The 26,563-nt window shown below is 37.0% G+C and overlaps 1 protein-coding gene across 4 annotated transcripts in view; it reads right to left on the minus strand.

Moving 5' to 3' along the window:
* RELN (reelin) overlaps window positions 1-26,563 on the minus strand; it is a 543,089-nt gene that overhangs the window by 411,826 nt on the left and 104,700 nt on the right. The window lies entirely within an intron of this gene.

A 26,563-nucleotide genomic window follows, 5' to 3' on the forward strand; every position in this document is an offset into this window, starting at 1 on the left:
TAGCCTGTTCTTCAATAATCTCTACAGGACGCAGTGTAGTGTAATGGTAAAGTACAACAGGGCTGGCAGTCGGCAGCCTGGGCTCGAATCCTGCCTCTACCACTTCCTAGCTGTGTAGCCCTGGCCAGGTTTCTTAAACTCTCTAGGCTTCTGTTTCCTCATCTACAAAATGGGATTATAACAATACTTGGTTTTTAGAATCACTGGGAGGGTTAAATAAGTCAGTATAAGCAAAACTCTTAGTATAGCACCTGGCACATAGTAAGTGCCCAGCAAATGTTAGCTACTATAATTCAGTATACTGTCTGCTCACCTTTGACATGGTAGTTGTATTATTAACAAATACAATATTATAAAATTTGAGTAATAAAGCCAAATACTCTGATGGCTTGTAATGGGGGCTAGGAGATAGAAGCATTTAGAAATAAGGTAATTTTCACGGAAATATTAGAGGCTTTGCTTTTTTTTTTTTTTGCAGTTGGAAGAATATAATTATGAATCCTAAACGTCATTAAAACAATATAGTATATAATATTTAGCCTATTTACATAAGCCTTTCCTTTCTGACCTGCACCAACACTGTCATTAGTGTATACTGTACATCCCTACTTCATCACCTTGATTACTCAGGCTTGAACACACAAAATGCAGACGCTTCCATGGTGTAGTAGTGGTGCTCTAACAGCTTTCATTTTTCATTATAGCAAATGTGGACAATGTGATACAAATTTTATTTACCAATGAATTGAGTCTTATATATCTAGCTGGCCTTAGAAATGAATACTAGCCCTACAGGAACAACAACAACAACAACAACAACAACAAAAACTCCTGTACATTTTACTACACTTAATGAAGATGCAAACACAGGCTTGCCTAGAGAACACAGAAAGAACAAGACTGGAGGTAAAAGACCTCAATCCCGTATTGGCAGCTTTTCATGACTGTGAACAGTCATTGGAGAATGTAGCAAATATTTGCTCCTTTTTGCTTTAAAACTGAAGTGGTAAAAATAAACGCATCAGGTGAGTGGGGAGAAAGAAGTAGAGAATTATACATAAATTATCAGATTAGCTTTAATGAGAAAAATATGTATGTTTTGGGAATTTCTCAAGTGTGTGCAGAATTCTAATATTAATACCAGTCAACGAATGGACACTTCAGTTTCACCATGATAATACCTGGCACATTTGGAATCTTCAAAGGTTTCATATTTATTTTATTTGTTTTGGGACAGAGTCTCACTCTGTTGCCCAGGCTGGAGTGCAGTGGTGTGATCTCGGCTCACTGCGACCTCCACTTCCCAGGTTCAAGTAATTATCCTGCCTCAACCTCCTGAGTAGCTGGGACTACAGGCGCCTGCCACCACACCTGGCTAATTTTCTGTATTTTTAGTACAGATGGGGTTTCACTGTGTTAGCCAGGATGGTCTCAATCTCCTGACCTTGTGATCCGCCAGCCTTGACCCCCTAAAGTGCTGGGATTACAGGCGTGAGCCATGGCGCCCGGCCAAAGGTTTCATATTTAATCTTATGAAGATTCGATTAAAGATAATATGAATAGAATATTAATTGGGTTTTTAACAACATGGCACACATTACATCCGATTTCATTGCATTACCCCTAGTGAAACAACTTTATGGCACTTGAACTTTTCTTCACAAAATATAGAGTTCCAAGCTTAACTTTGTTTTCGTATCAAATATTTAGCAAGTTTTAAAAAATGTGAGTAAGTGGAGCATAGAACATAGTAAGAAAGGTTTCAAGATTTGTTTGGCCATCACTGAGATTACACAGATAAAAGAAGATATCCAATGTAAGACACCAAGATGACTTAATTAAAAAAACATGTTCACAGTGACAACAATTAACATTCCTCAAATCCCCATGAACAAAATATCAACCGTATGTAAGTAAACCATTAAGCTCTATCCTCTAAAGGCGTGTAGTACAATTACTTCTTTTATTGGCGTTAAACATGCGAGCTTAGCCACAATAAATTAAATCAGTCATACATTGTTCATTATATCACAACTATCAATGGAAATTCTTAATATTCCCAGATGTTTCTATCAATAGAAGTTGGTAATTAATGGTGACAAAACAAAACAAAAATCCAAAATAACTTTATACTCAACTCTCAAAACACTTAATATTCATCATATCATGAATTCTGTGAGGCAAATATTTTAACACTTTTTTACTATATTCCCTAAGGGATTGAGGTATTAAGTTTTTGTTTTAATTATAATATGTAGAAAGCCAATTATTATATGGAATAAGGCAGTAAATGAGATCACACTGCTTTATCGGTCCTTTGATAGTACTGAAACCTGAATGTTTAGATGCAGAAAAATGTGTAATGAGGACTTGTTAAAGAACTCTCTCAAGTGAGGAGGTAGTTTCATTAGGCTAAAAATAATAATAAAATTAGAACTACGTTTATTGATGCTTACTATTATAACTTGGATTTTAAAAAAATCCTCACTGCAACTCTGTGAAATGGCAGCCAGCGGTATGGCAGACATGGCTTATATTGGCTAGAGAAAGCTGATTGTACACATCTCTTCCCAAGATCCACCTGTCTCAGCCTCCCAAAGTGCTGGGATTATAGGCATGAGCCACCGCACCCGGCTCCAATCATAATTCTAAAACAAAAATATCAAAAATAGTTCTATGAGAAAAACTAAAACTTAGAAATGTATTATTATTACCATCATCATCATTAAAAAGATAAACGACTTGCTGACTTCTGGTCAACTTCCTCCAAGTAATCAACATAACTTTGCTATGAAAAGTTCATGACACCTTGAGGATAACTCTACCATGTTTTTAGCATGGTAAAATTTAATAACAGGAATATGTATATAAAATGCAAAAATAACAAATGTAACAAAAATAACAACAAAAATCTTATATCCTAGTTGAGGACAAACAATATTAAAGCACAAGACAGAAGACAATTGCCAATTTACAAATGCTAAAGTAATGACAGAGTAGGATATATTCTCTTCTCCTTGCATAAAGTGAGGAGGGACTTTTAAAATAATAGTTTCTTTTTTTCTGATATACACAGTTATTATGATTGAAGGTACTAAGATTCCTAGAAGTTGGTGTTAAACTACACTTTCAATTCTCTGTGAAATCTTATCTCAAGCAACTACAAATATTATTCAAGTTTTTAAAAAAGTAATTGTCTCAAATCCCTGGTATACTAATAGGCTCTTGGGGTTCAAAATTAGGAAAGAATGCAACATACTACAAATTATTGCATTATTATCAGTACGGGGATGGGAAAGGAAGAGGTGGGACTTCAACAAGCCTAAAGGTTGGCAGAGCCTATGCTATGAATCACAATATTTGGAAATAGGTAAATTCTAGGTGTCTCAGTAATAGGTATATTTTAGAGAGTGGCACGCTGCCTGACTATATACTAAGTAACATAGTTGCTGCAGTAAGGCTGGCCATTTTGAATCAGGGAAACTCCTGCTCACCAACAGGAAAAACCTGTTTACATTCCAAAGCAAAAAGAGAAGTCCCACATACAGGAAGTTGTCAACAGTGTCACATATTGCAAAGAGACCCAGAAAGGTGAGAAATTAAAAACAGGTCATTGGATTTGGCTCATAGAATGTCACTGTTGACTTTTATGAAAGTAAAATCAATAGTATGATGGACAAAAGAAAGCTTTATAATAAGTTATGAAGTGGTGAGTAGAAGATGAGGAAGTGAAATTACTAAGTGTAGTATTTTTACATAAAGTTTGGTGATGAAGGAAAGCTGGGAGGCATGATGATAGTCTTAACGCAATGTAAGATCAACTACAGGGTTTATTTTTGGGTTTTGATCTCTGGAGGATGTTTGTAAGCTAAAAAGAAGCAGAAGAGAGGAAGAAATTAAAAATAAAAACATGTAAGTATGCAAAAATAAGGTGAAGCTTTGCCAGTGGAGGGCTTATGAATGAATTCGGTGGCTGTCCATCAGCTACAGCTCACTGTGGTCATAACTCCAACCTCTCTTGGATAAGGTCAAGATGTAGGAAATCCGAGGAGAGTGAAATAAAACAAGTATAAATTTTCTAATTAAAGAAGGAAAAAGCTAAGATTATTAAGGTAGTACAGAATGGCTGACCTTTCAGTATATGGATCTGAAAGTGCCTGGCTGCTAGTAAATTTGAAATATTGTAGCATTATCTGAGTATTTGTACGTGATTGCAGTTGATAGATTTTCATAGTCTTCAGGTGGATAAAAGGCAGTCGTAGCTGGAAATTAATTTGTAATTTTGGTATTGGCCATCCTATTGTAGAACTAGTCTCCTCCATTTATGCTTTTGTTCATCTATCTATCTATCTATCTATCTATCTATCTATCTATCTATCTATCATCTATCTATCTATCTATCTATCTATCTATCTATCTATCTATCTATCTATCTATCTATCTATGCATCTTCTCAATCTTTCTCCCTCTCTGGCTGTCTCACCCCATGTTCTTCCCACCCCTGTCTCTCTGTTCCTTTCACTCTCATGCCTCTTTGTCTTATTTTTTCCCCATTTCTCTTTTAGTGTTTTCACCTTTCAGGTTCTCTGATGGTTCTCACTTGTATCTCCAGTGCATGTCACATGATGGGTCTTCACTACATTTCTACTGAAATAAAAAAATTTAATTTCATGCCACAAAGTCTTCCTCTAAAGTCAAACATATTGAAACAGAAAGCTGAGAAAGAACAGAAATCTAAGCCTTGGATGTCCATTGGCAGCCAGGACACTGTCTTCCAGCAGTTGGGTGACAGGAGCAGATGGTCTAAAGGTTGGTAAAAACACTTGATTTATTGCAAAATTAGGCAGGAAATCAGAGAATGGACATGGCTCTTCTCCCAGTAGAAGAATATAAGGATTACTTAGGGAGAGCCACATATTGAAGAATGACCATCTATTCAACTTCATCTCAACAGTTACTGGGAGTCAGAACGTCCAACAGGCTAGGCAGCTAGAGCGCTGAAACAGGCCAAACACCAAGAGGGCAAAAGGAAGAAAAGCTTTAAGAACTCAGTCATCTACTATTAAGACAATAAAGCTCAGCAAGAGAGACTGAAACGAATAAGCAACAATGTGGGCCACCAGCAATGATCAGCTTGGCAACTCTGAAAAAAAGAGGTGGGTCATTTTGAGCGAAGGTGTCAAGATGCTTATGAATCTAAAAAAGACATGAAGCATAAAAGCAAGAGGAATAATTATAATCATTATAGTATCTTCAAAAGACAATTTTGACACATGCACCATATGAAAGAATCATAGAATGTTAGAGCTGGAAAGGGCCCTGGAAGCATCTGACCTAATCTCCTACCTTTTACAGGTAAGGAAATTAAGGCCCAGAAACATGAAGTGATTTGTCCAAGGACACAGAGGTCATTAGTGAGAGAGAATGAACTGGAATGTATGTCTCCAAGGCCCAGGCTGCTATTCCAAAAATCCTGTATCCCTGCAACAGGAGTACTTTTTTTAAACAGCCTCACATCAGTTTTCTTAACCACATCTTCACAAGACACTAACCCTTGGAGCTTTGAGGAAGAGTTTTATAAAAAGCGTTGGAATGGGGCTTAAAGAGAGGGCATCCAAAGGACCCCAGGTGCATTCAGGACATTTCCTAACCTGAATATCCTCTGAGATTAGTAAAATGGACATTACTAGCCCCATTCTACAGATGAGGAAGTTTCACTCCAAGACCATACGATGGAATAACATCTTAAATTTCACATGAGATAAATTCTTTGCAATCAATTTTTTTTGTTTTTTAGAAAAAAATCCTCTAAGTTTTGCAGCATTGGAAGAAATCACTGTTTTGTTGGCTGAGCACCAAATTAGGTAGCAGGCTTTCAGGAAAATGACATGTTGCGTAAAACAAATGTACTTTAAACAATACACTTTAAAGTTACACCCAGCCTGGGGATGCTCACACTACTGGAGCCATGTGAGAACTCGGACAAACTGAAGGAACAACAGATTCACATCTTGCTTTTCAACTTCACTCAGAAGTGTGTGCTCTCTAGATGGGCAGGTAGGTAGGATCACTTACATCATTCACTTTTTACTCTTCTGTCTCTGTCAACCGTAATTGAAATCTCGTAACTTAAACACATCTATAATGCAACTTTAAGCGACTAGCCCAATTTCACATGGCTAGTGTCATCTCAGACCTATACGTATGTGGTATCATGAAAAAGTTAATAAAAAGTGGTTTTTTTAATTGTAGTAAGAACACTTAATACGAGGTCCATCCTCTTTAACAAAATTTTAAGTGCCCAGTGCAGTGCTGTTAACTGCAGGTTGTACAATGCTGTGCAGCAGACCTCTAGAACTTACTCACCTTGTGTAACTAAAACTTTATACCTCTTCAACAGCAACCCCTATTTCCCCCTCCTCCTAGCACCTGGCAACCACCATTCTATTCTCCGCTTCACTGAGTTTGACATTTTTAGACCCCGCATAGAAGCGGATTCATGCAGTATTTGTCCTTCTGTGACTGGTTCATCTCACTTTGCATGATGTCCTCCAGGTTCATCTGTGTTGTCACAAATGACAGGATTTCCTTAAATAAGCAACCTAACTTTATATGTTAAGGAACTAGAAAAATGGCAAACTACATCTAAAGTTAGCAGAAGGTAGAAAATAAAGATTGGAGCAGAAATAGAGAATAGAAAAACAATAGAAAAAATAACAAAACTGAGTTTGGCTTTTAAAGATAAGTAAAATGGACAAACCCTTAGCCAGGCTAAGAAAAAGAGAAGAGTAAAAAAAATTGGAAATGAAAGAGGAGTCACTACAATTGATGCCACAGAAATGAAACGGGTAAGAGACTATTATGAACAATTATACACCAACACACTGAGTAACCCAAAAGAAAGAAATTCTGTGAAATCCCGTCTCTACTAAAAATACAAAAATTAGCCAGGCGTGGTGGCAGGCACCTGTAATCCCAGCTACTGGGGAGGCTGAGGCAGAAGAATTGTTTGTTGAACCTGGGAGCAGAGGTGGCAATGAGCCGAGGTCATGCCATTGCACTCCAAACTGGCCAACAAGAGGGAAACTCTGTCTCAAAAAAAAAAAAAAAAAAAAACACACAAGAAAAAGAAAAAAGAAAGAAATTCTTAGAAACATACAAGTTACCATGATTGAATCATGAAAAAATAGGAAATTTGAACAGACCCAATAATGAAAAGAAAATTGAGCCAGTAATTAAAAAATTTCACAACGAAGAAAATCACAGGACCAGATGGATTCACTGGTGAATTCTATCAAATGTTTAAAAAAGAAGTATTATCAATCTTTCTTAAATTCTTGCAATAAATTGAAGAAGAAGGGATACTTCCAAACTCATTTTATGAGGCCAGCATTACCTCGATACCAAAGCTAGATGAAAAAGTATTACACTAAAATAAAACTACAGGTCAATATCCCTAATGAACATAAATGCAACAATCCTAAAACAAAATGCTAAGAAACAAAATTCAGCAGCTCATACAGGATCATATACCATGATCAAGTGGGATTTATTTTGGGGTGGCAAGGACAGTTCCAACAAACACAAATCAACTGATGTGAAATACCACATTAACAGAATGAATGATGAAAATCACATGATCATCATGATAGATGCAGAAAAAGCATGACAAAATTCGAAATTCTTTCATGATAAAAACTCTCAAAAAACTATGTACAGAAGGAATTTACTTCAATACAATAAAGGCAATATATTAAAAGCCCATAACTAACATCATACTCAGTGGTGAAAACCAGAAAGCTTTTGCTCTAAGATCAGGAACAAGGTAAGGATGCCCACTCTCACCACTTCTATTCAACAGAGTACAGAAAATATTTATTGTGAAAAGCAAAGTGTGGGAAACCCTGCACTTAAGGTACTTCGATATAACACCTAAATCTGATATTTGAAAGCCATGGAACCTTGATCAATGTACCTAACCACTTGATTTCAGTTTATCTGCAAAATGAGATTATTACTAATATTTTATTGACAGTACGTTACATGGATCAAATGGGATAATGCCAGTTAAAGTGTTTTGTAAACTGACATCCATAACAAAAGCAAGAATTATTATTTTAAAATATCAGTTTCTGTCTTTGAACTAGTCCTGGAAATGTGATAAGCTTCCCAGCCTATTACTAAGCAAAGAATAAGGACGATTCCACCATATATAAAAGAGCACTACAGCTTTAATACAACAACAACAAAAACCCAGGTTAAAGTTGAGAAAAACATACCAAAACAGATTTGCTTTGCCTTCTGGTTCTCCCAAACCAAGCTAAGGTGCAGTCTGAGGACTTGCTTTGGGGTATGTTTGACAGCAAGCATGAGCTGGCTTCTCTTTAGGGATGGATATAGCTTTGGTAACCCAATTTTTTAACTGCATAGTTAATTATATTTTCTGAAAACTAGATATTTGTGATTGTGCTCCTGACATCATTTGGACCCCAGTAAATCATTTAGGTAATCAAAATAAATAACTAAATGGTTATTTTTCTTATTTTTGTAATTTAAATCAAAACAATAGGTGTTGTAATTAGAACACCTACATTTCTGATAGGCATCCCTATCAGAAATATTTTTATAACATGTATCCCAAGATGTCTTTATTTTTCAAAATAATGCACTAATTACTGTACCATTATGTGCATTATAAACATACCCCAAATTAGAAATCCTCAAAGGATGAAATAATGAATAATATATAGGTAGAAGTTCTAATATTTTCTTTACATCATCCAGTGGATCATCCTGTCTGCCCTCTATCATGGGTACACAGCCTGCTCCTACCCTGACATACACACTCTAGAGACACAGAATTAGACAGTGCTTTGTTTGTTAATTAATTAGATAAGGAATCATTAGCTATCCTATTTACTGCCCTAACAGATCAATACAGTTCATGGATTAAACACCAGGAGATATGTAAAACGTAGTTGTATTGTTTAAAATTAAGTAACCCTAACCAAAAATGAGAACTGTTAAGAGTGGAATTAGATTACTTCTATCTCACAATCATCACTGAATAGACGTTACATGAGTTCTGCAACAGCTGAATAAGCGACAGTTAATATTTACCTGAAGCAATTTAACTAAACATTTCTGTGTGGATCTTGTTACAAAGTAAATATTATTTATGTGCTGTTATTTCTGCTCAGAGCACAGTCAAACCATGAAACAGTACCTTCATTTAAAAAGAGAAACTCAATAAACCAGACCATTTATATTTCTCAGTTTGATAATAGTTTCCCAAAATGTCAACCCCTAAGAAAAAGATTAGTTCATTATATTGCCTTACTAAAAAAAAAAAAAAATACAGGTTATCTGTCCTTGGGGCATAAAAATATGAAGTCATAGAAGACTCGTGCTACTTTTTGTTTTGGAATATATATTACAAACTATTTTCAATGTACTGGATCAAAACTGTGGAGGAGCTTCCTACGCAACTATTAAACTTACATAAGAAAATAATGAAAATTTAAGTGGGAAAATCTGAAAGTATTTCCTAGAAGAAAAATCAGTATCCCTTCCATTGAAATAAACCCAAATTAATTTGGGACTCAGAATTCTTACCTTTAAATATGCTATTTAAAAAATCTTGGTGTTCTTCCTGATTTAGCTTATTTTCCTCTGTGCCATCCTGAAATTTAATCTCTCCTTGACTGCAGGAGGCTATGATGTTTAGTAATCATACAAGTGGATATACTCTTTATTTCATTTTACAGAATAGTAAGAGAGAAAAAAATGACCGATTTTTTTTTCTGTGATAAAACAATGTGTACCAATCACAAATTGCCTAATTCATATTCCAAACCAGAGTAGACCCCAGGCAACACTGTGAAGTCAGCCAAATTCATCCACTGTGTCCTCCCACCTCCCTTTTCAAAATCTTTTTTCCTCCTGGCGCCAAGTGCCCTCCTGCTCTGTCCAAGTGCTCGACAAAATTCAAAGCTCTATTTTGGGAAGAAATTTGGCCCTTCCCAAAGGCACCCCTAAGGCCACCTCCATGCATAAGTGGATGGCACTCCATATGGACACGAATACAGAGAGTTCCTGGATTTTCACAATGAGGTGCCACCTGCATCTCTGCAACCTAAAACACATGGATCTCTTCTTAATCAGTAAAATAGGATATTGGGAACCAATTTGGAAATTCAGCCTCAAACCGAGCAAGCTAAACATTTGGTTGAACCATCTGATATACAAAGAAAGCTTCCCAGGGCCATGTTAATATTTTTAGGCTTCCCAAACTCTATGTCTGTGTTAAGTCCATTTAAAAGGCAAAATAGTATTTTCTAAACCTACCTCCATATAGAAATGAATATATTTTGTTAAATTTTATTGTACAGAAAACGTAAAATGAGAAATTCCACGTGAAAATTGTTTCCACATCATTTCAGAATCTTCATCTACTAAGAAATTGTCCTTAGTTTAATTATTTGTGCCATAAGTCTCTCCCAGAATTTAGTGCTAGGGAAAGTCTGTGCATCCAGATCACCCTCCACTAATCAGACAGGACTAAACAACAATAATAATCTTTCCTTTTTTTGCCCAGTATGCTATGGAACTCAGAGTTAAATTTAAAATCTCCAGCTATGATCTTGGCTTTGGCTATTTCTCTCTTAGGAGAGACAGACTAAGAGACGCTTCGCTTTATTAATTCTGAGACTGTTAAACAGTACATATATATGTTATTTAGGATCACTTTTTACTGAATCATGCCTTTTATACTCACGAAATGTTCCTCTTTATCTTTTGTAATAACCTTTGTCTTGACATTTTGTTTTGTATTAATATAGCCAAATAAAGTTTTTATACATATTGTTTGCAGAGTATATATTTTCACTTTCAATCTATTTGCTTTTTTTCTAATTAAAATGCACTTCTTGTGACAAGATACACGTGGACCCTGGGTTTTTTTTTTATTTATTTTATTTAGTTTTTTTTTTTTTATTAATTTTTTTTTTTGAGACGGAGTCTCGCTCTGTCACCCAGGCTGGAGGACCCTGGTTTTTATATCCAGTTTGAAAATATATGCCTTTTAATTGAAGTGTTTATACTTAGTGTAATTATCGATATGGTTGGGTTTAAGTTCAATGCTTTTTATTTGTCCCCTCTGTGCATAAAGAGTTGGGGGCAAGTGGTAATCTTACAAATTTTGTCAAGTGTAGAATGGGGAGTTTCATTGTAAAGTAAGAAGTTCAAAGTGTGAAGAAGGATGTGTACAGGGTCAGGTGTGAAGTGATGCAATAAACAGGCATCTTAAGCCCCACATTTTAATGTTGTTTTTCTTTCTTTCTTTTAGGGAATTACAAGGATTAAAAACTCACTATACTTAATATTCACCCATTTTTATACCATTTCCAGTGCTCTTCTTTATACCTTTTTTTTTTACTTCATATAGATCTAGAATTTCACCTACTATTATCTCCCTTTATCTGAAATAATGTTGTTTAGAATCCCCTGTTGTACAAATGTAATGACAAAGGATTATTTCAGCTTTCACTCATTCAAAAATATCTGTAATTTTTATTTTGAGGATATTAGGATATTTATGATGCATATAGTGTTCTGGGCTTACAGTTTTATTTTTCTTTAGCAATTTAATAGTGTCACCAAGTGTCCTGGCTTCCATTGTTTCTGATAAGAAATAAGCACTTTTATTTATGTGTAAGTTATCTTTCTTCCTCTGGTTGCTTTAAATATTTTAGCTTTGATTTCTCATTGGCTACAGTGTGCCTAGTTATGAATTTCTTTGTGAAAAAACACGGCATGACATTTGCTGAGCTTCTTGAATTTGCAAATTAATGTTTTTCAACAATTTGAGACATTTTTAACCATTGTTTTTTCAAATATCTGTATATCCAACTTTCATTCTCTGTTTCTGGAAGTCCTATTCTTCATATTTTGGACCATTTCATATTTTCCCATAGATCCCTGAAGTCTTTCTTCAAACTCTGTCCCATTTGGTCTGTAGATTGAGTAATTCCTATTGACCTGTCAAGTACACTGATTCTTTCTTCTGCCATCCTCATATGCTTTTAAGATCATCCAATGAACGCTTCATTACAGTTTTTTGCACTTTGCAGGTCTAGATTTCGGTTTTTTTTTTATTATAGTTTATTTTTCTCCTAAGATTCTCTATATATGCTAAACTCAGACCATGCTTTTTTTTGTGCTTTGAACATATATTGCTTTAGTTCTTTGTACCTATGTATAATATCTTTAAAGTCTTTGTTAAATTCAACATCTGGGCCATCTCAGGACAGGTTTCTATTGAATGCTTTTTTCTTGATGATGGGTCCTGCTTTCCCGTTTATTTTCATATACATATTATTAACGATACAATGTAGAGAATCTGGTTTTGTTTTTGTTTTTTCTGAAGAGTTTTGATTACTTTTTGGCAGGCAGTTCAACTACTGGCTGATCAGCTTAAACTTGTGTGAGCTCTGCTTTATAAAATCTTTGCTAGGATGGATCTCTAGAATGCCCAGTGAATTTCCTAGGTCCCTCTAATGTGGCAAGATTCAGCATTCAAGCTCAGTCATCCTTGAGGATCTCTATCAAGTACTGGTAATTCTAGAGGAGGCCTTACTCTTGGTCATGTCCTTATTGCCAAAGCATGACCTTTCTGGCCTTCTGGTATCTCAGCTAGATGCCCAGAGGTGTTTTCAAGGTACTAACCTAATCTTTTCACTTTGGCATGACCAGACCTTCAGTGTCCTCCACTCCTACTCACCCTCTAGTATCTCTATTTTGTTCTCAACCCTGTAGCAGCCATTGTCTGGAAAGCATCATGTGGTCTCTTCCTACATGTATGCAGCTGAGCCCTGAATCAAGAACTCATGAGCAATATCCATCCACAAAGACTTCTGCAGTCCTCCTGCTGAGCGGCTCCCTCCTGGTGCCTAGCTCCACAGATTCCTGCCAATTCACCTGCCTCGAATTGTGATCTCTGCCTCTTCATCTCAGCAGGACCACTCTGCTTCTTCTGGACTCCTGCTCACTGCTCTGCAGTTAGGAAACTGTCTCAGGCAGAAAACAGGGGTGATCATGAAGCTCACCTTTCCTGTTACACTGCCTGTTGTCCAGTAAGTAAAAATCCAATCAATTTGGTCCAGTTTTAAGATTCATTATGGTGGGTTATCTAGTCAGGTACCAGTTGGCTAAAGAGGAAGTGTCTCAGGGTTAAATTTAGTACTCAATTAAAGTAATTAACTGAAGAATTAAGGTGTACCTCTAGCTCTTTTTCTATTTATTTTTTATTCTTTCAAAAAGAATAAATGAATGAAAAGAAACCACTTTTCATTCTTTAAGAACTACCTTTTGTAATTATTTTTATATTGTAAGTAGTTGTTCATAAGTGGAGAGCGACAGATCACAAATAAATAATAGCAACCAAACTTATATTTTACTACTTACCATACTAACTCTTTTCAGTGATATAAATACTAAAGTGACACGTAGATCACAAAATCTTTAACTACCAAGAACGTATTTCCCAAGCAAGAGGCTACGTTTGCCATATTAATAGGACAGTCATGGATTTTTAGGTCTCGAATTCCAGAGGAAGCATGACCACTTTGCCTCAGTGACTTGCTTGTTTACTGGCCTACTGCAGACCATGGAGGGCAGGAGTGGAGAGGCAGCAGTGAACGAGCTAGTTCATTAAACGCTGACAACAGCAAAGGGTCACAGACAACCCTTGTGGGAAATATTTTTATTTTAGGCCTCAGATATAAAGTATGAAGAGACTACTATGAGAGACAGAAGGAGAATGGAAGACAAAACAACATTTTGGCAAGCACTATTTCACTAACATGGTATCAGTTCATCTCTGGAAGAGAACGCAATCCTTGCTTTGCTCATTGGTATATTTTAAGATTTCTTTATTTCTGGAGACCTACCAGAGATTTTAAATAGTAGAGTCTATATTAGAAATATTACATTCATTTTACTATTATGCAAAGTAAACCAATGAGATATAATGCTAATTATTCACATGATCACTTATTACTTACATTCTATCTACAGTATATGAATATATTTTTGACTAACAAATTCCAAATTCCAAACATCTTAACAGACTACATTTTTGAAATACTGGTCAAACATTAAATATAGGTTGGCACTATACTTAACAGATATTTAATGTGTTGTACCAGAAAGATGCTAAATATCAATTGTAATCTAAGCAAACTTAAAATGCCGTTATAAAACTACCAAGTGGATAGAAACCGACGACTTACTTCTTAAATGACCACGGCAAAAGAAAATATACATAAGACTTAGGGATTTTTTTTCAGGCATAGTCTGGAAATGTCAAAGATTGCAACCAGTTAAAACTCAAAACCCTGAATCTCTCTTTCATAATTGATGAGTGGAAATCACCTTGGGACCTGCTAAATGAAATTTCCTTGGAGAAAGATGATTCTGAAACGATTCAAGAGAATGAAATTTCCTTGCAGTAAGATGATTCTGAAGAGATTCAAGAGGCTTAGGGCATAATTCATATTTTAAGCACATGTGAGAGACAACCCCCAAGAGTCAATGCAACATCACAGAAAAGCCACTTCCCTGCAAGCATTCTTGAGGAAGCATTCTAAAGACAACATAACAACAGGAATTCCCAAGTAACCACTATGTTCTTGTTGCAGGGTGGGGATTTCTTTGTTTGATTATGTACTCCTAAGGGGCTACGAATTCTAGTTTCTGTCTTTCACTTTCTCTAACAATTGGTCATTACTGATATTTTTTTTAGGATTAACTTGTACGGAAAGATGAAAAGAAAGGCATTTTATTAAGGGATTCAATTAAGATGAAACATTAGAATGTATCTTTTTTACCCCTGCAAATACATTAACTTCATCCTCTAAACACAGATGTCTGTGAAAGGCCATACACAAGGGGAGGCTCACACAAGATGAAGATATGGAGCATTAATTTGGGGGTTCAGCACATTGTTGAAAGCTCTGAACACACACACACACAAATAAAATTACTATTTTCCTCAATCACAGTTACCTCCTGTCCTTCCAAAAGTATTTATTGGTCTATGCACTTGTATTCATGCTTAAATATATGAAGCACAAAATACTATCAAATATAAGTTATTACTATCATTAAGCTTTTATTGCTCGTTTCTTCTATTGACATCGATAATATTTTATATTATAATTACACTAAGCATGAATAGGGTAAAGCCTGATGCATGGTTGATTTTATTTGCACTGTGTGAACATGTGACTTACTAATCTCCATCTAAAAAGTTTGATAATGAGAGCTCTTTTCAGAAATATACTATGCGATGCTTAATGCTAACAAAAATTCTCATTCAAAATATAAAAAAATTAACAGACCACATGATAAAACGTCTGCTCTTTTTTTAAAAAGAAAAGAATGAAAAACTCTTGGTTAAAAAGCACTACTGCAGGCTTAAATTTTTTTTTAAGTCAGTTACTTTCATTTATTGCTTTCTCGATAGAGAAAATCTAACTCAAGGTCACTAACAGCCTCTATGCTGCTAAGCCCTATGGACACTTTTCAGGCTTTACTTCACTTGATCTCTCCATAGCTTTGACCTCCTCACTCCCTCATCCCTTCTGGAAATGCTCTCTTCCTCGGCCTCTAAGATATTCCCCTATGCCCTCACCCAGTGTCTTCTCTTACCTGTCTCTTCTCAGGGCTGTTTGCAAATTCCTTTTCTGCCTCTCCCATAAATATTGGTACACCTCGGAATTTAACACACACCTCACCTCTCTTCTCCCTTTCCCCTGCAGGGTGATCTCCTCTACTCCTATGGCTTCACTTGTCATCTATGGAAAACAGTTCATTTCCAAGTTTATATCTCAGGCCACAAACCTCCCCTGAGCTCCTTATGGTTGCATATTGGACACTTCCGTTTGAATATCCCAACATGTCTGCCTCAATTCATTTGCTCGTGATGTGCTCCCTGCCAGAGTGAAGATCGTCACTTTATACTCAAGTCAGAAACCGGAGCGTTACTTTTGACCCTTTACACTCCTTCCACTCCAGCTTCCAAAATTGTAGATTTTATTTCTGTAATATTTCTTAAGTATATGCACTTCTCTCTGTTCCCTCTGCCACCATCTTGGCTCAGCTCTTACTTCTTTCCTGGATTACTGCTGAGTCTCCCTCTTCCATTCCTGACCTTCTCAATTCAATTCTCCAGAGCCCAGAGGGATTTTTCTAAAGTGCAAATTCATCATACAACTTCCCTGCTAAAATATCAAGTCCAACACCCTAGTATAACCCATAAGACCCTTCAAGGTCTGGCTCTAGCTTTTTTCTCAGGATTCCATCTTCCACCTCTTCTCCAGCCATCCTAAACTCCTTCCAGTTATTCAAACTGCAGTACTCTCTCCTGCCTCCAGGCCCTCCCTTCTTCCTTCCTCCTTCCTCCTCCTCCTTCTTCTTCTTCCTTTTCTGTCTCTCCCTGACTTTTTTTCTTTCTTTTTTTTTTTTTTTTTGACAGGGTCTTGCTCTGTACCCCGGCTGGAGCGCAGTGGTACAATCTCGGCTCACTGCAACCTCTGCCTCCTGAGTTCAAGCAATTCTCCTGCCTCAGCCTCCCAAATAGCTGGGATTACAGGCATGCACCAACACACCCAGCTAATATTTTGTATTTTTAGTAGAGATAGGGTTTTGCCTTGTTGGCCAGGCTGGTCTCAAACTTCTGGCCTCAGGTAATCTGCCCACCTTAGCCTCCCAAAGTGCTGGGATTACAGGCATTAGCTACCGTGCCCGGCCTGGTCCCTCTTTCTAAAACACCACCCTCTTACCTGATCCCTCAATTTCACGCCCACAATTAAGCATCCTTTATGACTTAGCTGAGAAGAAACTCTGCCCCTCTTCTATCCTCCTAACGTAGGATTTGTTCTTACCCTGACCTTTGCACAGCCACTTTACCCTCAAGCTACCACTGTGATTTAGTCAACATTGTATCTTTGATGTCTACTTTGATAAATACTTATCAAATTGTGGGATATACATCAATTATTGGTGTTTATCTCCTTCTCCCAACTTCTAGGTATACATATCTCAGAACTGTTCCTGAGAAGTGGCTCATCCAGTAATGTGATGGAGGGGTCACTGCCTGCTCTAGAAACAAGAGTAGGTGTTCACTAGAGACCTCACTTGGGGCGCTGACTATAGGTGTGTGAATGGGGCTCCAGCAATGCAGGCTCTGGCACATTGATGGGAATGAATGTACGATAAAAATTCCTTCTTCAAAAAAGTTAGCTCCAACAGATATATCAAAAATTACACAATCATTTGTACCCAGGATGGGGTGCAGGATATCAAAACACTAGAATTCAGTAAAGAAATAATGTCTAATTTCTTTCCCTGTCTTCAAGTAGATTCCCAAGGTGCTTTTAAAAATATCTGTCTAAATGTTTGCTTCCAACAGAATATATGCTTCTGACTGCAGACCTAACCCAGATTGATTTTCTATTATTTACTTATTTCCTGACAAGCAGGCAGATAATCAGAGTTTGGCTCTACTCTTGGTCAATCTTCAAACACTAGACTTGGAGTGAAGTCATAACTCAGGCTTTTACTAACAAAGTGAACCTCAGGCTGAGACCCTAATGCTTATCAATGCAAAGGAAAACAGACATGTCTAAGCTATTTTGAATTTCAAGCTATATGTAAACTATTGTTAACTACATCCTCTTCAGACATGAAAAGGAGTACAACTTTATGGTTAAGAGGCTGAGCTCTGCAGTTAGAGAGGTCCAGATCCTAATCTCAGTTAATTACCTGTATGATTTTGGGTAGGTAACTCAAACTCTCCTAGCTTTAATTTTTACACAGATTATATCTCTTTCAAAGTATTTTTAATAGAATAATTGAGCTAATACACACAAAGTGCTTAACACAATACCTGAAACAAGTGTCAGCTACCTTAATCATATTGCTACTGTTCTTTCCTCTTATGTTTTACAAGTCAGGCAGAGGTAACTGGTGTTATCAAGGGTAGAAAGAACATCTCTGTTTTTAATGTTCTGATGTTTGAATGAAGTGCTATGGGATTGCCTACCACAGTGAGGGAACCAAACCACACTTTCATATTCCACTGGAGGGAATATTCAGTCTTCCTAATGCCAAAACATTTGTTTCACATTTATTCAGAGGAGAGAATGACCTGCCAAAACATCAACAACTAAGCTTCCTGCAACATGTGAATAGATCTGACAGGTGTCTCCATTCCAAACACTGACCAGGCCAGTGGTAGCTAGAACAGATGGCCCAGTCTGCAACATACGCATTTTCATCATTTTGCAGTTTCTCACAAGTGCTGGGAGTGGGTGGGATAACTCAGTGTTTTCTAATGTTTGGATAACCTTGACTGCTGTCTTTCCCACAGGCCAATTTTCTTTTGGACATATTTTAATTTTTTAATATGTGACAACTAAAGCACTGGTAGGAAAAACAAAAACATTTTTCTAAAAACTGATCTTGCACATGTATAATCATGCAGCTGGCTTCTTCCCAGCCATCATTAATTTTTTTTCCCTTGAGCCATTTTTCTCACCTACATATCATTGCAATGTTTATCAAAATATCACAAAAACTGCTTGTAAGCATTTTCCACAATCTAGGCTTAATGTGTGTTTAAATAAGACATTCTCCCTTTTCTGAAATGAAAAACTACAAAAATACCATCATTCTGCCCAACAGTAGCCAAGGCTGAGCCCACTTGTTCTTCATCTGTTACTTCCAGACTAAAACAGATGGCTGATTTAAGAAGCAGGTGATGTTAACATCCACCATCACAAGTAGAAAGACGGCAAAGCATGCCTAAGTAAAAAAGCTTACACATTCTTGGTGTAATTTATTAGTAGCTTTCATTTAGAACTTGAAAAAAGGCTTAAAACATAGAATATAATTTTATAAATGCAAAAACTTCACATCTTTTTAAAGCTATTTTTGCTATTATTTTATTTTTAGCTCATCTGTGATGCAGATCATGAGTCATTACCATTATAAAGCTGCTATTTCAAATGTGAGAAAACGAAGGCACCACTAATTATAGGTTGCATATATTCAATGTCCAGTTCATTTGTCTAAATTCAGTGGAAGAGTCCCTCCTTTGTCATCATCATCATTATCGTTGTGTATAGTGGTTAAGAGCATGAGCTCTGACAAGGGGGACCAAGGGTCAAATTTCTGCTCCTTTTCTTCTTAGCTGTATGGCCTGGAACAAGATGCTTAACTTCTCTGAGTTTCAATTTCCTCATCCAGAGGCCTAATAAGCACTTAATAATGTATTTCTTCTTCTTTTTTATTTAGACAGAGTCTACCTCTGTTACTCAGGCTGGAGTGCAGTGGCAGTGGCACAATCACGGCTCACTGCAGCCTCAACTTTCTGGGCTCAAGCAATCCTCCCACCTCAGCTTCCCGAGTAGCTGGGACTACAGGCATGTGCCACCATGTGCAGCTAATTTTTTTCTAGTTTTTGTAGAGATGGGGTTTCACTATGTTGTCCAGGCTGGTCTTGAACTCCTGAGCTCAAACAATTCACCCGCCTTGGCCTCCAAGTGCTGGAGTTATAGGTGGAAGCCACCACACCCAGCCTATTTCTTACCATTTATCAGTTACTATTAAAGTAATATTAAAGCATGCCAAGGACTCTTTTATCTTAAGCAAACAAACCAACTCTCTCCACCCTCATTTTACTCTAGCTACTGCTCTCTTTTTCCTTTCTTTCAATTCCCTCCTACCTATTAAATGCTCTAGCCATTGTAATCTGGCTTCTGCTTCTACAAAAACCGGTCTTAACAAGGCCACTTCTCATTGCTAAATGTAATGAACACTTTCCATTCCTCATCTTTCTTTACCTCATTAGAGCATTTGACCCTGTTGGTCATGTTATCCTTCTTATAAAACTCTTCCTTTGATTTCAGTGATAACCCTCTCTCCTGATTTTCTTTCCTGCCTTACTATGCCTGGCACTTCTGATTTCCTATAAACTCCTCTTCCTCCACATTCTTAACTGTTGGCATCATCATCAGAGACAGAAAGAGCTTTAGGTTCAACAAACCTAAAGCTCTTTATTTCTGCCCCCCTTCTTGCTGCCCCTTCATGTCATTGACCTACTTCCAGTTCCCTGAATGCATCATGTTGTATCCTGTTTGTCAGCCTTCCAAATGACACTTCTTTTTGTTATGTTCTTTTTCCCCCCTTCACTTGTCCTCTGTATTTGTCCTTCAAAACTCAGCTCAAGCATCACCTTATGCTCCAGCCATTCCAGCAGAGACACCAGATTTGCAAGTGAAAATGTAACGTCATCTCGGATGTTCCACCCTCAGCAGATGCCTCATGGAACAGAGACAAGCTAACTCAAGAAGCCCTGCCCAAAGTAAAACATCATGAATGAATAAATGTTACTGTTTTGAGCAACAAGGTTTTGGGTGGTTTACTAGGCAGCAATGGATATACAAAACATCCCCAAGCCCACAGGATTTTAAGCTCCTAAAAGGCAGAATCATGTTTCATTGAATATTGTATTAAAACCAATGCATCCCCTGGTTCATGAAGTGCCAATGAATGAATGAGTCAACCAACCAACGAATCAACTAACCAAGGAATGAGCGAGTCCATCAACCAAAGCTCCCTAAATGTATTCTTTCTACCTTATTTTAATTAAATGATTCTCTGAACCAAAGCACAGGGAAGCCAGCAAAATGAGAGAAAAGGAAAAATAATGAAAATAACTAATGCTATGTTAACTGCTGTTTCTGGAGCAACTTTCCAATCTAAATCTCTAGCTCTGATCTCTATTATAACTACAGTCTCACTTCTGTTTCCTATACATATTTGCTCTTAAATGTGTCCCTGCTCTGTAACCTCAAAATTCAACTTTTACAAATCCTCAAACCAGGGCCTATTTGATCATTCTGGCTATATTACTATGACTCTTCATTCTCTAAATCTCAGTTATCTTTGAATGAGATAATTATTTATCTCCCTATCAATATATCCAGGCTCTAGTTCTCATCAATTTGGGTCGGTAAATTTTTTTTTATTTTTTGTATTTATCCTGTCCTTTAAAAATCCTCCTGCCTGCTGGTTTTTTGAAAACCTTATCAAAATAGATCAACCGCTAGCCAGAATAATAAAAAGAAAATAATCAAATAGACACAATAAAAAATGATAAAGGAGAGATCACCACTGATACCACAGAAATATAAACTACCATCAGAGATTATAAACACCTCTACACAAATAAACTAGAAAATCCAGAAGAAATGGATAAATTCCTGGACACACACACCCTCCCAAGACTAAACCAGGGAGAAGTCAAATCCCTGAATAGACCAAAAACAAGTTCCGAAATTGAGGCAGTAATTAATAGCCTACCAGCCAAAAAAAGCCCAGGAGCAGATGGATTCACAGCTGAATTCTACCAGAGGTATAAAGAGGAGCTGGTACCATTCCTTCTAAAACTATTCCAACAAAAGAAAAAGAGGGACTCCTCCCTAACTCACTTTATGAGGCCAGCATTATCCCGATACCAAAACCTGGCAAAGACACAACATAAAAAGAAAATTTCAAGCCAATATCCCTGATGAACATTGATGCAAAAATCCTCAATAAATTATTGGCAAACCAAATCCAGCAGCACATCAAAAAGCTTATCCACCACAATCAAGTTGGCTTCATCCCTGGGATGCAAGGCTGGTTCAACATATCCAAATCAATAAACGTAATCCATCACATAAACAGAACCAATGACAAAAACCACATGATTATCTCAATAGGTGCAGAAAAGGCCTTTGACAAAATTCAACACCCCTTTATGCTAAAAACACTCAATTAACTAGGTATTGATGGCACATATCTCAAAATAATAAGAGCTATTTATGAAAAACCCACAGCCAATATCATAATGAATGGGCAAAAGCTGGAAGCACCCCCTTTGAAAACCAGCACAAGACAAGGATGCCCTCTCTCACCACTTCTATTCAACATAGTATTGGAAGTTCTGGCCAGGGCAATCAGGCAGGAGAAGGAAATAAAGGGTATTCAAATAGGAAAAGAGGAAGTCAAATTGTCTCTGTTTGCAGATGACATGATTGTATATTTAGAAAACCCCGTCGACTCAGCCTAAAATCTCCTTAAGCTGATAAGTAACTTCAGCAAAGTCTCAGCATACAAAATCAATGTGCGAAAGTCACAAGCATTCCTAAACACCAATAACAGACAAACAGTCAAATCATGAGTGAACTCCCATTCACAATTGCTACAAAGAGAATAAAATACCTAGGAATACAACTTACAAGGGATATGAAGGACCTTTTCAAGGAGAACAATAAACCACTGCTCAAGGAAATAAGAGAGGACACAAAGAAATGGATTAACACTCCATGTTACTGGATATGAAGAATCAATATCGTGAAAATGGCCATACTGCCCAAAGTAATTTACAGATTCAACACTATTCCTATCAAGTTGACATTGACTTTCTTCACAGAATTAGGAAAAACGACTTTAAATTTCATATGGAACCAAAAAGAGTCCATATAGCCAAGACAATCCTAAGCAAAAAGAGCAATGCTGGAGGTATGATACTACCTGACTCCAAACTATACTACAAGGCTACGGTAACAAAAACAGCATGGTACTGGTACCAAAACAGATATACAGACCAATGGAACTTACCAGAGGCCCCAGAAATAATGCCACACATCTACAACCATCTGATCTTTGACAAACCTGACAAAAACAAGAAATGGGGAAAGGATTCCCTATTTAATAAATGTCACTGGAAAAACTGGCTAGCTATGTGCAGAAAACTGAAACTGGACCCCTTCCTTACACCTTATACAAAAATTAATTCAAGATGGATTAAAGATTTAGATGCAAACCTAAAACGATAAAAACCCTAGAAGAAAACTTAGGCAATACCATTCAGGATATAGGCATGGGCAAAGACTTCATGTCTAAAACACCAAAAGCAATGGCAATAAAAGCCAAAACTGACAAATGGGATCTAATTAAAGTAAAGAGCTTCTGCACAACAAAAGAAACTATCATCAGAGTGAACAGGCAACCTACAGAATGGGAGAAAATTTTTGCAATCTATCCATCTGACAAAGGGCTACTATCCAGAATCTATAAAGAACTTAAATTTACAAGAAAAAAACAAACAACCCGATCACAAAGTGGGTGAAAGATATAAACAGACACTTCTCAAAAAAAGACATTTATGCAGCCAAAAAACATATGAAAAAAAGCTCATCATCACTGGCCACTAGAGAAATGCACATCAGAACCACAATGAGATGCCATCTCATGCCAGTTAGAACAGCAATCATTAAAAAGTCAGCAAACAACAGATGCTGGAGAGGATGTGGAGGAATAGGAACACTTTTACACTGTTGGTGGGAGTGTAAACCAGTTCAACCATTGTGGAAGACAGTGTGATGATTCCTCGGGGATCTAGAAACAGAAATACCATTTGACCCAGCAATCCCATCACTCAGTATATAGCAAAAGGATTATAAATCATTCTACTATAAAGACACATGCACACATATGTTTATTGCAGCATTGTTCACAATAACAAAGACTTGGAACCAACCCAAATGCTTATCAATGATAGACTGGATGGCTGGGCGCAGTGGCTCACACCTGTAATCCCAGCACTTTGGGAGGCCGAGGCGGGTGGATCATGAGGTCAGGAGATCGAAACCATCCTGGCTAACATGGTGAAACCCCGTCTCTACTAAAAATACAAAAAGTTAGCCAGGCATGGTGGCAGGGGCCTGTAGTCCCAGCTACTTGGGAGGCTGAGGCAGGAGAATGGCATGAACCCAGGAGGTGGAGCTTGCAGTGAGCCAAGATAGTGCCACTGCACTCCAGGCTGGGTGACAGAGCGAGACTCCATCTCAAAAAAAAAAAAATGATAGACTGGATAAAGAAAATGTGGCACATATACATCATAGAATACTATGCAGCCATAAAAAGGATGAGTTCATGTCCTTTGCAGGGACATGGATGAAGCTGGAAACCATCATTCTCAGCAAACTAACACAGGAACAGAAAATCAAACACCACATGTTCTCACTCATAAGTGAGAGTTGAACAATGAGAACACATGGCCACAAGGAAGGAAACATCACACACTGGGGCCTGTTGTGGGGTGGGGGACTTGGGGAGGGATACCATTAGGAGAAATATCTAATGTAGATGATGGGTTGATGGGTGCAGCAAACCACCATGGCACATGTATACCTATGTAACAAACCTGCACATTCTGCACATGTATCCCAGAACTTAATGTATTTTTAAAAAAGAAATCCTCCTGCTCCATCGTAGTTCACACTCTCATTACCCCACTACTCTAACAGCTAAGTGCCTTACAAGTTTTAAATGTCTAACAATTAAAATGCTGCGTTGAGATACTTACATTTCCAAGTAATGAAGTGTCCAACCTAAAGTGCTTTTATAACTTAAACATTTAATGTCAGGCTAAGTATACTTTTTAAAAAAAGAAAAAGAAGAAATGGTGATTATTTTAATCACCATTTTTCTCTTCCAAAAAGAAGTTATATTATTTGTAAGGGTGAAAGTAAATAGATCTTAAAAACCATTTATGTGAAGTGACTAAATATTAGAGACCATTATTTTATGAGTTGTATTTATGAACAGTACCATTAGAATAGGTGATAGATGATGACTCCACTGAGGAAGCAATTTAAACTTGTTTTTGTTATTCTTAAAGCCAAAATGAAATAGGCAAAAGGAAAGGGAAAAAAACCTACAATGGAACCCCATCTCTTTGGTATACATGAGTTTAACCTTTGTTAATAGGATAGGGAACTCATTATTCATATCAAAAGGAAATGGACAAACATTTTATGCCTGATAAGATTTTTTTCTTTATGCATCAAATTCTTTAAAGGATATCCAACTGAAAGATATTCTTCATCGTGGGAAGTTTGGAGAAGGGATTTATCCATATGCTAAAATCTATCAAAGCTATTTTGTGATTCTGTACTAACAAAAGGTAACCCCAATTAGCCTTTTTCAATCAAGGGATTATCTTTCATGTCCAAATTAATGCACATCTTGATTTTAAGCAATGGTGAATTATTTGCTTTGTGTGAACATGAAAGTCATCTTGATATTCAGAACAGAAAAAAAGTAATTCTAATTAAGTAAATCCCATAATGTTATAATCTTATCTAAAAAACAGCTGTGAGATAAAGATAGCTGTTTGTGAACTAACAATTGTGATAACAATTAAGGTCACCTAAATTTATCAATCCCTAATGAAATGTCATATTTTCCAGCCATTGTAAGAATGTATCTCATGGCCAATAATAATTCTATACTTACAATGTATTTGTCTTCATAATAAGTGCTACAGAGTATATACTTTTAGGCAGCCACCACCCTTGAACTCACTTGCTAGCAACCTAGTGAAGATATAAAGTGGATAGGAGGAAATTAAGAAGAGGAACAGATAAATACATGTAGCAGGATAATATACAAATAAAACTATAAAAAAGATAATATAAAAACCAGCACAAGGTGATTTTCTGTTTCATGCAAATGTTTATATCCAGACTACTATTGAGAGATCTTTATTAATTAACAGAATAGTTACTCCAAAGCCTCTGCTTGTTCTCATCCTTGGAAAATTTTGGCAATTTAATTGCCAAGGAAGAAGCATATCTGCCTTAACACAAGGTGGCTGATGAAGAGCTGAAATAGAGTTTGGGGGAATTTAGAAACTACTTCCTCTTCAACTTCAATATTTGACACCCCAGACAGCCTCATGATTTACACCAATCTTGGTGTTGGCTGATTAACAGTTACATGGAAGTGAGGATTAGTTATCTACCTTATGATAGGTCTTAGGAGGGTCTTGGTTAACAGAACCCAGCCATTGCACATGAAAGGATGCAGAATGGAGGTGTCTGCTCCTGGTACAACACACAAGACCAAACCAAAAGATGAGTTGCAGAAGAGAGGGAAGTTTGCACGGATGGAAGGATATTAACTCAAATATTGGCAACTGAAAGGGAAATTATATAAGGGACATCCAAAGCGCAAACAGAGGATTGGGTCTCTTGTGCAATAAAAATTCGAAAGAAAAATGAGGTGGGGGTGTAGCACGATCATGATTTGCAGTCTACTCTGACTATGGCAGATGGGATGAGAGAATTAGGAACTGGATGTTATATGAGTAAGAGATTTCTGTGGTCAGACATGAGATCAACACAGTCTAGACAAGAAGGGAATACAAGAAATGTCAGATGGGGAGGAGGTGCTCTGTCTTTCCCCTAATTAAAGTGTTTTGGTGTGTACATGGGTATCTTGGTGGAAAGGAAGATAGGTAGTTGGATTTAATGAAAAAGCACCAGAACTGGGAAAGTTCTTCCAGTTCCTTACCTTTGACATTTTCAGAAGAGTTCTAGGAAGAATATGCTCATCTCTCATTACACACAGCCATAAAATGGCAAAATAACTAGGATAGAACTAG

The sequence above is a fragment of the Hylobates moloch genome, unplaced genomic scaffold (assembly GCF_009828535.3).
Source record: "Hylobates moloch isolate HMO894 unplaced genomic scaffold, HMol_V3 SCAFFOLD_1, whole genome shotgun sequence".
NCBI lineage: Eukaryota > Metazoa > Chordata > Mammalia > Primates > Hylobatidae > Hylobates > Hylobates moloch.